This window comes from Zootermopsis nevadensis, unplaced genomic scaffold (genome assembly GCF_977971745.1).
Source record: "Zootermopsis nevadensis isolate Lab colony 2312 unplaced genomic scaffold, Znev_1.0 Znev_ptg000024l, whole genome shotgun sequence".
Lineage (NCBI taxonomy): Eukaryota > Metazoa > Arthropoda > Insecta > Blattodea > Termopsidae > Zootermopsis > Zootermopsis nevadensis.
Genome location: NW_028259156.1, coordinates 4,648,940 through 4,663,902, shown reverse-complemented (window position 1 = coordinate 4,663,902; position 14,963 = coordinate 4,648,940). Strand labels below are relative to the sequence as shown.

The 14,963-nt window shown below is 39.5% G+C and overlaps 1 protein-coding gene across 2 annotated transcripts in view; it reads left to right on the top strand.

The window, feature by feature from the left end:
* tna (Zinc finger MIZ domain-containing protein tonalli) overlaps positions 1–14,963 on the top strand; it is a 570,512-nt gene that overhangs the window by 63,928 nt on the left and 491,621 nt on the right. The window contains exon 1 of one of the 2 annotated variants that reach the window (XM_087354826.1): positions 3,053–3,791. The exons of the other annotated variant lie outside the window; for it this stretch is intronic. The gene's annotated coding sequence lies outside the window, so the exon portion shown is untranslated. Of the gene's footprint in view, positions 1–3,052; positions 3,792–14,963 lie in introns of those variants that run through there. 2 annotated transcript variants of the gene reach the window in all.

Sequence of the window (14,963 nt, the reverse complement as noted above, 5' to 3'; positions counted from 1 at the left end):
ATAATAATAAGTATTACAAAAACTCGCGGGCCGCCCAAAACACACCAGCTGATTGTGAACCCCTTGTTAATATTTATGTTGTTGTGTGAATATTTAGCCAGATGAATATATTTCAAAAGCAGATTTTTTAAAGGCCAACATCTAAAATATCTCTTATCTCTTAAAGGAAGTGGTGATCGTATTAGTAGGATTTGAGGTTCTCACGGCGCTGAGTACGAAGATGGCTGTCTTCTGGGTTGTAGCGTCATGTAGTCTGGTAGAAGTTTGTCAAAGTTTTAGATATTCTCGTCTCCCTGATGATGGAGGAAGTAATGACATCTGAAACGTTGGTAAACTTCTAACGCACTACAACCCAGAAGACAGCCATCTCAGTTATCACTATCGATGTTTTGTGTAGATGCAGTCCGCCCCTTACTCGGCTGTGCGTACTCCCTTCTGATTACTTTCGTTACAGATATGCCTAGTCCCGATGGACCCCACTGTCTCTTGGCGGGGGCAATTTGGTAAATCATCGTATTTTGCCAACTTCCCCTTTCCAAGAAGACGATGTTACTCATTGCAGACATCGTGAATAGAATCACCTGTTCGTACATTATCAGTATTTGCGTTTCCTGTCTACAAAATTAACACCGACGCTACCAGATGGTCAGAACACGTGATTGTCGACGTACTGAGTTCAGATCTCCGCTCTGACGCCTTCTGTTATGACTCACGTTTTTCGTGTTTTTTCCTGAGTTCCTTTGTGTTAATGGTGGGACCGCTTACTAACATATCCAGCCCAATTCATTATTAATTAATCATATTATCATTCGACGTTGTACGTTCTGAGATACTGATAGCGTTGTTAAGTAATGTTTATAAAGTGAGCCCACAATGAGACGTACATGACTGTTCGAATGTTTAATCTCTTAACACACTGAACGGAGTGAAATTAAAATTGGTATTTGCATGTAGATTTGAAGTTTTTAGAGTGTTCCATGCCGGTTAATTTCAGCTCATACATTACATGCGGCCATAATTAAAATATGGGTCCATATCAATTTTTTAATGACGGTTCTATGTAAAATAAGCAGTTCAAGACCTCAAATATCATTAACTCTTTAGTGTCAATAATTCATAAGATAGTGTAATTGCGTCATATTGTGAATTATAACAATTATTTATTTTAATCCGTCTGATCACAATATTTAAAATTTCTTATAATTAAGATAATAAAATATCATTCATGTTCCATATCGATTGATCGATATACATTTCGGAACATTTACACAACATGTTTCGGTTTTTATAAAACCATCATCAGGTGTAAAATATATCTAAGAACTTAAAACTCAATTATGATTTCTGTAGTTTTTTGGTGATGTTTCATTACGTTTGTTTTTCAATTTTTGGGCGAAGGTGTTGTTTTTCTTAAATGTTATGAGATGTACATATCGGCCTGTAAGTAAATGATTGAAAGAAACACTAAAGAATTTGAAAGAATTTATAAAATAATTTATATATTTTGCATTTTATTCTCTAAATCCTTTTATAAATTCTTTCAAATTCTTTAGGTTTAGAATGCGTTTAAAAATATGTGAGCTCAGTGGACTTATCAGCCTTGATAATTTTTGGATACTCATTTTCATTGACCAAACAGCTAATTCGCTGCACCATTGTCTGACTGCTACTGAAATGCTTATCTCAAATTAAGTTTAACCGAGCCAGTGTGACTGAGTTGTTCAGAAGCTGTTAGTCGCTTAATTGGTTAAGATGTTTTGCTCTTTGTATCGAACCCTTCAGTCCTTAACCGCCCCCCATAACCAGCTGATGTATTGGCATTCAGAATATAATCACGCCAAAGACTTAATTATAAACGACATCCTGTCACTAACAAACTCTACCCAATTAACCACTGATTTTCTATCCTTATATACGAGTAAGCTTGTCCCTAAATGATAATCATCATTCTGATTTCCATAAATAAGTAGAAATGGACTGCTGGTTCAATGCCACTCTTGTCAATCTCTTCTGTGCTCCAACGAAGTCTGAGACGTGTCTCGCTACGGTTTCACTTAACCTGACATTTCAAATTCCAAATCTAATTTCCATTTTCCTTGCTTTGGCAGTTTTAGAAAATACGTGAAGTCCGAGGCTCTGCATAATATTTTATAAAAAAAATTTTAATAAGGAGTTGTTAGTCGACTGTCAAAACACCAAACTGGAGGATCACCCCTTGTCAGCTATTAGTCACTGTTTATTCGATATATATCGAGACCGTATCTATCACCCGCATCCTGAAGATCGCCAAGCTGTGATTGGCAAGGGACCAACTTACGCGCGTTAAAAGTGTAATCGGCGATTAAATACAGTGAAGTTATTTGGCAGTTGTGCCGGTAGGATTGTAGAACGCGGCAACCGACGTAGTGATAGCGCATAGCGGAAACAAACCGCCCGTCCGTGACTCCTGCACAGTAGCAAATGTACCTCACAGTGCCATCTTTGATCAGGAATGTCGTTTTTGTCTCAGTGAAATGAATTCTTTCGTACACTTTTGTGCCCACTTCCTGCGTCACTGACGTTTAAGAACTAAATTGCAGCAGTTCAAATCAACCGATAGATTTTTATATACGTTTCTGCTTAAAATACATATTATATCAACGAAACTTTAACACAGCCGATGTTTCTAGCAAAGAAAATTGAGCATTTGTTTCCTGGTTAAAATTCGGTTGCCTTCCGCGTTAAAACCGTTTCGCCTCGTGTAACATGACCTTACAGTTAGTCGCGCGGTTTTGGTTTGGTCTCGGTAGTGGAAACGCTTTTGCTAGCTAACAGCCAAGCATTACTATTCACTCCAAGTGCCGCTTGCAGTTCGCTTTTGTCCCTCTCCTTTTTCACCCTCCACTCTTGTCACTCAATCAGTCACCCCTCTCCTCCGCCGCTGCACTCTTATCCCTCCTTGTGCGTTCGGCACCGTTCGGCTCATCTCGGTAATCTAGCAGACGACGCGTTGCGCGTGGCGGCAAATCCACGAAGCTTTTTAGGCCACATTTCGTGTGACTGCTGGTGCACGCGGTTGGATAGTGGGGGCGGATCTGACAGATTGGGCACTGCCTTGACAGATTTAATTTCAGATTCACGTGGATTTGAACAAGGCATAATTTTCCCTTGTGTACTTATATTTGTGTGAGTGTTCTCTATTGTCTGTGACCTCAATTAAACTAGTTTCTAAGGTCTACGAAACAGTTTGAAGTGCAAAAGTGATATATTAGTGACCGTGTATTTCAGGAACGTTTTGTAACTTATACTTTATCAACTCCTGTTCCTTCGTGCTTTCAGTGAAGGACAGGTCAGGCTGGTTCGACGCGTAGGATTTTGACATTTGACTACATGTGAGAGGGTACAGTGTACTACTGATGACGTTGGTGCCTCTCACGTGTTGAACAGCCAATCAGAGTGCGGGAAACATTAACGCATGTTTGAACACGAGGGAGCATTTGAATAAAGGTAGTTGGTGTATTAGGAAGTTTCCAGCCCGCCCTGTTAACATTGTAAAAACAATATTGCTTGTGAGGTTGGCGTGTTATGTTTTTTATGTGAACATATGGACTCTTGGAAGAGTGATATTTAGTTGGTACTGTTTTTTGAGACTTTGCTGGAATTATCCGTGTGCAACAGCAGTGTATTGAACCGAGTGTTTTGCGGAAGTTTCTATTGTGCTTTGTGATTTGAAATGAGTTAATATTCCTGTCGCCTGCACAATACAAGATTTTTTTGAAAGATCATCTTTATATGCCTTCTGTTAACATAAGGTAAGAAAGATAAATTAATTGATATATTTTTAATGTAGTTGCAGTTTGATAGGAAACAAAAGCCATATTAACAGAAAAGTGACCCAGCACCTGCGAACAAAATAAACCGAGTAGAGAAAAATGTCAAACATTTCTTGGCCCACTTTAACACACAGAGATGAACCATAATCAACATATATCATCAATGCAAAGGACAGTAGCCAATATGGCAGATTATTTATCACAATATTATGCATATAATTTTATATATATATAGTTGTGTGTAACTAATTTGTTGGGATGGGATGATCAAAATATATTTACATCACAGGATCTTAGTACAGGCTTGTTAAACCTTACTTCTCTGGTTTGTAATGCATAACCCAAAATGAAACATTGATATTGTCAGAGTTGCAATGGAAATTAACCAGAGCAGTTTAATGGGGAAGTTTATTTTAAGGATTTCATAGTTCTTGTTTTGACTTTTCTTTTTTAGTGTTTTAGAAATGCTGTTGTCAAATTCAGATAATCGTTGATATTTCTGAGGATAATTTTCTCGTACTTCGAAACATTTCATACATTTTCAGGGTTTTTTTTATGTGTGTAGCGGAATAGATATGCAAGAAGTTGGGTTATCACTTGTTGACTATACACATTGAAAACTTCTTCATACGCAGAGTTCTTATTAAAAAGCTGATAGTCTCTGAGGCGGTGAGGTAATTTACCGCTTGTTATGGAATCCCATGGTACATTTCCGTGATCATCATACTCTGAGTGTTAGTGATGCATGAACTTAACGGCGGACATTTTAAGGGGAATCTGAGGGTGGTAAGAATGTGTACGAAAAATGGGACAATGGCTCTCAGCCTTCCGTGTCTTCTTTTGTTTGTGTAGGTAATGTAATCATTGCAATTAAGACGTAACTGTCTTTGATGAAACACCACACGTAAGTTAAAAGTCAAAAAGGCTTTTACACAGTTGTCCCACCCTTTGAAGCCGAGACGTGTCTAAATAATATTTTATACATTCGGTCCTTACCGCAAAGAAAACACAACACGACGCCATTACCAAGATTAACTGGTAAATTTTGTTTAAGGAAATAATCGCGTACACTACTACAAAACCCTTAAATGTGCTGTGTGTGGAAAAAAATAAAGATTTACTGAACGTTAAAGCAGACGGTACGTATAATTACCATTAGGTCCTAAAAGGTTAAACACCAGGTTATTCTGAGCAGAAGTGGAACTTTGTGAAATAGCTCGTTGGTAGCGCAAACAAGTTAAAAGTAGTTAATCACGGGGTCTTTTTTTTGAAAAAAAAATTGTGTCATGCATGTGAGAGGGGGCGGAGATGCCAAGAATTTTTTAGACCAGCGGGACATGCGGGTGACGTTAAACAGCGTACTGAGTCTGCATTTAGTGTTTGTCACTTACATAGGTGGCTGCGTAGTGGATGGAGGATACCGTAGATGGCAAATTAAATGAAGTTACTTCCGTACTAATCTGTACGTAAATTGTAATTTGGTGGATGCTCACGTGTTGTATTTGCCGGGTTACCGTGAAAAGTCTGTTTTGACTTTGTGTGTACGTTAGAAGGCAGAGAGAAAGCTGCCTTTAGTGAAATGCACAAAATGAAGTCCTTTCCGTGTAGCTGTCTCCCGGGACGCCCGTTTCACTTTTGAATATAATCAAGGTATTCTGATTAAATAAGCTACTACTGAGTGTAAATTTAATTTTGGTTTATATCACTAAAATTAATCCTTTTATCACATTAAGATTAAAACTTATACATTTTGTAAACATATACAGATAGAAAATTAGTAAAATAATTATAAAAATTGTAAAGCTAAATTTGAGGCCTAAATGTACAAGCTGTTTAATATTTGGTGTGTTTAGGTTGGCGAGAGTTTATATTGTCGTTTTATGGTTTATGATATAGAGGAGTCTTATTTGTGGTTACCAACAATACGGAGGAAAATTATATATCCATATTCTGCCCTGAAGAAGGCGGCAACTTCTTTCTCCGAAACGTTGTAACTACCAAAATCACTACACAGTATCACAAGCGCAGGAGATTTGATGTACAAGCTTTGTTTGAAATATTTTTCCCATATGATGAATATTTAATGAATTACAGTGAATATATTAGTAATCAGTCGATGGGTCGATATATAGAATATGATGTCCTGTGATATCATATCGCATAAAAATAACTCATTTTGAAATTACGCTTACTTCGTTGGGATAAGGCTTTTTCTCTGTTTTTTTAAACTGGTTAGTTTTTATTTGTTAACACGTGGTACAAAAACAATTTATTTAATAAAACGTTTCCAAATTCAGATATATTGAGGAATATGACGTTTGATCGGACAAAACTAAACTCGTCGATTATTATATTTAAGTTGATTAGACCTAACCGTTTTAATGCTAGGATTTTATGAATCTTACAACTGAAATTTTATGCATTTATATATATATATATATATATATTTAATGTATTTATAAGTGTGCCGCCAGACCACTAAAATTAGATTAATACAAAATATTTTTCTTTTTCATAACACTGGTGCAATAATAAATATATTATTATATAGTTGCGAAATTGTTTAATTCGATCGACTTATTCCGTAGGATTGTTGTAAAGTTGTTGTGTGGGCAGGGGGAGGTAATAATATTACATTTTTACACGAGCTGACTTCTAGACCATGATTAACCACACACACATATTCCGTGATATTTCTGTGGCATCAAAAGTTATAGCCTAGCCGTCAGGATTCTTGTTTTCTGTTTATGAGGTCCTGTGTTCTGCTCTCGGCTTGTAGACAGGTTTTAATGATTTTCTTACGCATCTCCAGGTGTACACTGATGCAGTGTATTCAAATTAAAACGACCGCTTCCTGCTAAATCCTTGCCAAATTCGACGTAATGCATGTTACGTACGCATTATTTACGTAGACGCTAAAAATGTTGTTATATTAAGATTCGGTCAAGATATTATTGTCTATATGTTTGATAAGAAAAGTCGTTTTATAGAAAATTCTGTGGTTATTACTTACTTTTAGATCTTACTTCCATGTCTACATTTCGTAATATTTTATAAATAGCATTTTATATTATAAATAATAATTGATAAAGTTCCAGTATGTATTGAAGTTCACAATTGGAAAATATAATAAAAAGTAAGTATTGTTTTAAAAAATTCTTCCCTTTTCCAATCCTGAAACCTATTTAAATTAATTTGATTGCGAAATTTTCAAACGAGATACTTTTTCCTCAGAAGTTTGGGAGTGGCGAACTAATTTTTATAGTGGTACAGTGAAAACGTTGGAGACAATTTTTGACATTGATGTGTTGGATCGTGACAAGACTGTACACAGTTTGCAAATGCTGCTGAACCTGGCACACGATTTTTAAAAGCGAGTCCGAACGCTTTAAATATCACATCTGGTCTATGAGCGTGCGTCACGTAGCACCGCGTCTCTCAGGGAAGCAGATTTTTTATTTTCGTGTATTTTACGAGCGGCAGCCATAACCTTAAAGTGGCCTATGATTGGATAGTGGCTGGCACTTGCCAGTCAGCCTGCGACAACTTATCGGCCATAATGAAAATATTGACTTTATTTTAGTTTATATTTTATGCCATAGTTGCACAAATTGATGAAATAAAGGCGATTATACCCATCTGTCTGTCCATCTGTATGTTTAATCTCTTTAACTTGGTACTGAGATCCACATTGAATGTTGTCAGGCAAATATATTGCGCACCGATAATATTTTTGTGATCCACAGGCTCAAATTTTGTGTTTTATCAGATCTGCTCATCTCAAAGAGTAAATGAAAAGGTAGTACATACTATAAAGTACATATTCAAATTCGAAAATTAGGATTTGCAAAGAGGATGGGACATGGGGTCTGGAGAAAACTGCATAATGATGAGCTTAAAAATCTGTACTCCTCCCCCAGTATTGTCAGGGTGATTAAGTCGAGAAGAATGAGATGGGCCGGGCATGTAGCGCGCATGGATGGACAAGAGGCGAGCACTGGATATTGGTTGGGAAGCCTGAAGGGAAGAGACCTCTGGGGAGACCTAGACGTAGATGGGAGGATAATCTCAGGCTGGATCTATGGGAGATAGGAGTTGAACGAGACTGGATTTTGTTGGCCCAGGACAGGGTCCGGTGGAGGGCTTTGGTTAATTCGGTGATGAACCTTCGGGTTCGGTAAGCCATCTAGTTGGTTGGGTCCACTATTTGGGAAGCCTGAGGGGAGCCTCTGGAGAGACCTAGACGTAGATGGGAGGATAATGTCAGGCGGGGTCTATGGGAGATAGGAGTTGAAGGAGACTGGATTTCGTTGGCCTAGGACAGGGTCCGGTGGAGGGCTTTGGTTAATTCGGTGATGAACCTTCTGGTTCGGTAAGCCATCTGGTTGGTTGGGTCCGCTATTTGGGAAGCCTGAGGGGAAGAGACTGCTGGGGAGACCTAGATGTAGATGGGAGGATAATCTCAGGCGGGGTCTATGGGAGATAGGAGTTGAAGGAGACTGGATTTCGTTGGCCTAGGACAGGGTCCGGTGGAGGGCTTTGGTTAATTCGGTGATGAACCTTCTGGTTCGGTAAGCCATCTAGTTGGTTAGTTATGGGACGGACACGTATGATATAGGCGAGAATTTCTTTCAAAATTCTGGTCTGAAGACCTGTACGCAAATGGAAGAACAGACAGTTAAATGTATTTCAAAGAAATATAAGAATGTGGACTGAATTTGTCTAGCTCAGTATAATGGCCCAGTGGCTGGCTGTTATGAACACTGTAATCAACCTTCATGTTACATAAAAGACGGGAATTTTTTTAACCGGCTGATTAAAGAAGCAGTTTTAAAGGAAGTCATTACCATGGAATTAGTAAATTTATATTTATGACCATTTAGACTTCCTCTTTGATTATGTAATAAATTATCATAAAATCATCATCGTCTTCTTTATTTTTTATTAAAGCCATGGTAAAATAAATTAATAGTTTTTAATTGATAATTGCCAGACCGGTCATCGAATTATGTAGCTTACAGTTACTATGTGTTACTGTCGGCAATGTAATTTATTTAAAAACATAACATTACATAAAGAAAACAATAGTATTTTCACCTTTCGTAATGTTGCACGTGGTATGTATAATCTATTCCGTCTCCAGCCCTGCAAAGGCAGTAATTAAGTTTTTGGTGTGGTATCTGTAAGAGTGAAAATACTGTTGACATATTCCAACTCAAATATTTGCAGTTTTTCATACGTAATTTGTATTAATGATTATTTCTTGCAGTAACAAATGTTTTATTGCAACGCTTATGGCTCCATCACGTATTTTAAGGGGATCTGAACCACAGACGTCACCGTATCATTTCATGGAAGTTAGACATTTTCCCCTCTGCCCCATCGTGTTATCGAAAAGGTATTTTTTTAATACCATCGGGTCGGAGCCGATCCCTGTTGACATTATGAACAAGTTCCCTCTGATAGGGACCTGTTCATGTGTTTCCTAGGCAGATGATCCAGAAGTGGTTTGCCGTTGCCTTCTTCTGTGTGCTTAATTTCAAATGATGATGAAAATGGAGTAATTTTTGGGATGCCACGGAGAAACCGGGGAAGACCCGGAGGAAAACTCCGTGTTGCCTAGACCACGGCCTTGCCCAGCACAAGTTATAAATCCGGGCACCGCCGGGAATCGAACCCGGGAACCCAGGATTACAAGCCCAGCGTTTTAACCGCTAGACAACCGTGGCTTTAAATGTCACGTGTTACGCTGATCACCCATTCCAGTTAGTTAATCAAAGACCACGATCGCTAATCGGCGCTACTGGAGCCCTGATGATTTGTCCTTCTGATAGACACAATGGGATGCTTCAATAGCCTTGGTTTTTCACAAAAACGTTTCGGATGTAAATTGCAGCTAGAAAGAGTTTAACAGTAGTGGGCATACAATGAAGGTTAGTGACACTGCGCATAAGCCACAAGTGCAAGGAATTGCGTGCAGAGGGAGACCTATTGAAATGACAAAAATATTTAAACCTCGCTTGTAAACAGAACACAGCAGAGTTTTGAATATTAACTTTGAACAGCATTAGTTTTATGTAATAGGGATACTTTCATTTCACGAAAATAAGTATTGTACCGTACAAATGCATTTATTGGTAACACGTATAATCAAATAAAAATTCAGTTTAACATTATTATTAAAAATTTAAAGCACATGGGCCCAGCTGCTGTTATACATGTTGCAATAGCGAAATAATTCCATTAATTTGTTGGAACGACAAGTTGTTCGCCTTCATCACTAATGCTCCATAAATTTCCCTTAAAAACTTGTGCCCCTATCAGATATTTTATGAAGATAACTTGCTTGTACAGTTGCCTTGAAGAAACCTCTAATTAAACGTCGCATTTGAGTGGTTAGCATTTCTATTACGTGTTCTAAATGTCTGGGATTCGAGTTTCGACTCTAAAGCCAACTGAAGTTTCTGTGGTACGAGGTGCGATCGGAAAGTTTCAAGACTGCGCGTATAAAAACCCGTACACTTATCTCAGGTATTAAATTCATCCATCACCTTCGAAGTAGTTCCCCTGGGAGTGAACACAACGATCCCAGCGCCGCTGCCAAGCCTGGAAGCATCCCTGGAAATCTTTCTTTGTCAGCCTGTCAAGCACCATCTGCGATTCTGCCTGAATCTCTTCTATCGTCTCAAATCTCCTTCCCTTTAGCTGAATTTTCATCTTTGGGAAGAGGAAGAAGTCGCACGGAGCTTAGAAAGGAAGTTGGGGTCGGTTCTTGCAAGATCTTTGAGCTCCTGACAAACGAGAAGTCGATTCTGCTTCTGGTCCTCAGACAGGAGCCTTGGCACAAACTTGGCTGCGATGCGTCGCATGTGGAGTTCTTCCTTTAGAATCAGCTGACAGGTCCCATAGCCTATCTCAACAATGTCGCACAAGTCGTTGATGGTACGACGTCGATCTTCGTTGTGCTCGAAGATGGTCGTCCAGAACGCTCGTCATCATCGACAGAGGTTCGGCCATTTTTAAAACGTGAATGCCACACAAAAGTTTGTGCACGACCCATTGCGGACTCCCCAAATGCTTGCTTTAGCATTTCATAGGTTTCCGTAGCCGTTTTGGCGAGTCTTTGGCAAAATTTGATGCACACGCCATTCCGAAATCGCAGGAGGGTCGGTGTAATGCACTACCAAAACGCCCGTAACTAAGAAACAAATGCTAATTCGATGATGCCGGCTGGCACACTGATTCACTATGAATGTAGGCCGCCCTCTGTTGACACAGTCTTGAAACTTTCCGATCGCATATTCCTCCCCTCCCCTCCACCAAGTTAACAAACGCTTTGTTTTACGTCCTTTACCATAGGAATCCTCCAGTTCGATGCTGTACAACGTTTGCATTTGATAAAAATACTTGAATAAAGTAAAAAAACACAACAGAACACTGTAAAGTAGTTTGTATTGTATTTATCTGTTGGTTTGTCATGATCGTTGTAGTTGATGTACGAACTATTGAAGAAAACTGAATGGAAATAAATGTTAATTAAGTCTGGTACTTTCATATATCAGTCTCAGGAATATAATTACGTAAGTAAATGCAAACATAATTTCCGTTTACTCGAGGGAATCATACGAAATTCTGTCGTCATGCAATGAAGAAACAGCATCAGTGACGTAATGTAGGTGTATATTAAGCACTACATTATGTAACAAACAGTTTTTTAAATGCAGAGTACTGCTGCACTTGATTTAGTGTTCGTGAGCTCACACGGGCCAGAAGTGTAAAGAACCAATTTACGAAGAGAGCTTAAATTAACGTTTCTGTTTACCTTATTAAATTTTTACAAAATCGGCCTATGTGCATCAAAATTAATTTAATTACGGTAAATTACAGATCCTTAAAACCAAATTTCGCCGGCCGCAGTGGCCACGAGGTCTGAGGCATGGACCTCGTGCGCTCGGACACTGGGACCATGGGTTCGAGTCCCACTCAAGGCATGGATGTTTGTCCGTGTATTTGTGTTTGTATAGGTAGAGGCCTTGCGTCGGGCTGATCACTCATCCAAGGAGTCCTACCATTATCGAAATATATCAAGAAAATTAATAAATAAAAACCTCGACACCTACGGGTAAAATAAAGAGGATGAGAGAAAGAAAGAAAGAAAGAAAGAAAGAAAGAAAGAAAGAAAGATAGATAGATAGATAGATAGATAGATAGATAGATAGATAGAAATAATATCCCGTCACATCTGCATGGCGTGATGTTTGGTTGCGTATAATATATAACTTCAGTTTTCAATATACATTTATTTTTGTAGTTCGTGAAATTAACGCATAAAACACGCGAGATCTATCGTACAAATGAAATAAACAACAAATTAAATAATTTATCTAGGAAAAAGGCTATATTAATGCATACTATTATCCGCTGAAGTTATATACCATTCACAGTCGTTACTTTGAAGTCAGAACAGGGAAATGATCAATTTTTAGGACTGCTTTCAAAAGAGTGTTTTTATAAAAAGTTTAAATTAACCGACAAAAGTCGGTGGTGTGTGTGGCAACGCTTGCCTCACTTGGTTTAGTTTTAACTGATCAGCGTGCGTTTGAGGACCCGCTGCGCTCGAGATTATTAATATCCTGCACAAAAAAGACAGTACATGATGTTAGCGAGTGGCAGACTGTTCGCCATGCAAATGAGTCAGCCTATGTCCTTCTCCGTCTGGATGGATTTAAATACTCCTACAAGAAAACACTGAATATGTCGGTAATCGTTGAGAATTTGGGCTGCGTATTCGATAGGTACAAGGCTCGAAGCCGGGAAACCCGTTATTCTTTGTGGTTTTTTCTAATGAATTTAGAGGTAGTACGGTGATCTAGCGGTTAGAACGCTTGGCTTGTAATCCTGGGGTCTCGGGTTCGATTCCCGGCGGTGCCCGAATTTATAACTTGTGTTGGGCAAGGCCGTGGTCTAGGCAACACGGAGTTTTCCTCCGGGGGCTTCCCCGGTTTCTCCGTGGCATCCCAACAATTACTCCATTCACACACAGAAGAAGGCAATGGCAAACCACTTCTGGATCATCTGCCAAGAACGTATATGAACAGGTCCCAGTCCGAGAAAAGGATGGAAGGATCCTGTTCATATGGACCTGACGTCAGACAGAACACTAAATAAAAAATAACCTGGAAACAGGTCACAATGTATCTTCGTGCTTTTGCTATCAACCTGTAAGTTCTTAGTGAAGTAAATCTGTCCTACTATACGTCATGACTTCGGCACTAGTGGTCAGCTTTACCCCCGGGAAAGGACCCCCGGTACCCATTGGATAGGAGGATGTGTGGGCCTCAGAGCCGGTAGGTCGCAGAGGCTAGAGGAAAAATCCTCTGCCCCCGTCGGCAATCGAAACCCGGTCGTCCATTCCGTAGCCAGTCACTATAATGACTGAGCTACCCCGGGTCATGTAAGTTCTTATTGAATAGCTAAGCCTACAGATCAGTGTTATCGCAGTGAAACCTGATTATAATGGAATTCCAAGGGATTGGAACATTTTTATCTTTCAGGCAAATTTGGCTGGTGCTCCTTGTTCGTAAAGTTTTGCTGTCTAGCGGTGAATAGGTGATAAGCAGATGCACTATAACGCCGTTTGTAAGAAACAGTGAGTCGTCGAGACGGTTTCCCCGAAGTTAAGGGCTTAGATTTATTTTTATGCGCGGAAGAGTTTAGGGGAGTCTTCGTTCGTACTCCTACACATTGCTTAGGGTTAGCGATTTGAATTTGATCGTTATTTCGGTTTTATCTACGGTTTATAACGACATTCATGGTGCTTCATGTATGCGAGTTATGAAAGTGACAACTGCAGACTGTGGTCGAAATTCAACATGGCGAGATACCTAATATGGAGTGTTCTGTTGTCCCCAAATATTCTGGGTTTTTTGTATTAGGAGTTTATATTGAGGTTGAATACTTTCGGTTGTTTAATGATTGCTGAACGCGTTTGGATTCAATTGAGATTCGTTCTTATACGGAAGGTGTTGATCCCCGGAAGCAGATGGCTCCACCAAACAGTCGGAATACTTGGAATGAGGATAAGATGAATCAATATGTAGGAGCTGTTTTTTTTTATTATTAGTGTTCTGTCTGACGACAGGTCCATATGAACAGGATCCTTCCATCCTTTTCTCGGACTGGGACCTGTTCATATACGTTCTTGGCAGATGATCCAGAAGTGGTTTGCCATTGCCTTCTTCTGTGTGCGAATGGAGTAATTGTTGGGATGCCACGGAGGAAAACTCCGTGTTGCCTAGACCACGGCCTTGCCCAACACAAGTTACAAATTCGGGCACCGCCGGGAATCGAACCCGAGACCCAAGGATTACAAGGCCAGCGTTCTAACCGCTAGACCACCGTGGCCATCATTTATTTATTTAGTGTTCTGGTCTGAGGACAGGTCCATATGAACAGGATCCTTCCATCCTTTTCTCGGACTGGGACCTGTTCATATACGTTCTTGGCAGATGATCCAGAAGTGGTTTGCCATTGCCTTCTTCTGTGTGTGTGAATGGAGTAATTGTTGGGATGCCAAGGAGAAACCGGGAAGCCCCCGGAGGAAAACTCCGTGATACCTAGACCACGGCCTTGCCCAACACAAGTTATAAATCTGAGCACCACCGGGAATTGAACCCGGGACCCCAGGATTACAAGGCTAGTGTTCAGACGCCACTTGAAAGTTACGTAAAACAAGAGTAGTAGTACCCACTGAAAAAGATGAAGAAGATTGTCCTACAACTATGCTGGAAAGAAAACAAGTCTTTCCACCAAACATCGAACCCGTTCTGGTTCAGTATTGTTTACTGACGAAAGATCCCTGGCTGGCTTAGGACGTCTGGTATATCACTTAGCTGTTGCTAACAATATACCAAGCCGTTTCAATGTGAAAATGAGGCAACAGGCTCAAGGATTTTCTGAAACACCGCTCGGAAATTCTGTGTTTTAGACTGCCACAAGTTATTGCAACATCACGTGTGAAATAATTTACCAAAGAAAACGCGAACAACTTTTTCCGATATTCTAGGATCCAAGTTGAACAAAATAAATTTTAACTCAAATTGACTGTACACTTGTGATGAAACTGGAGTAATTGTGGTAATAACACGTAAG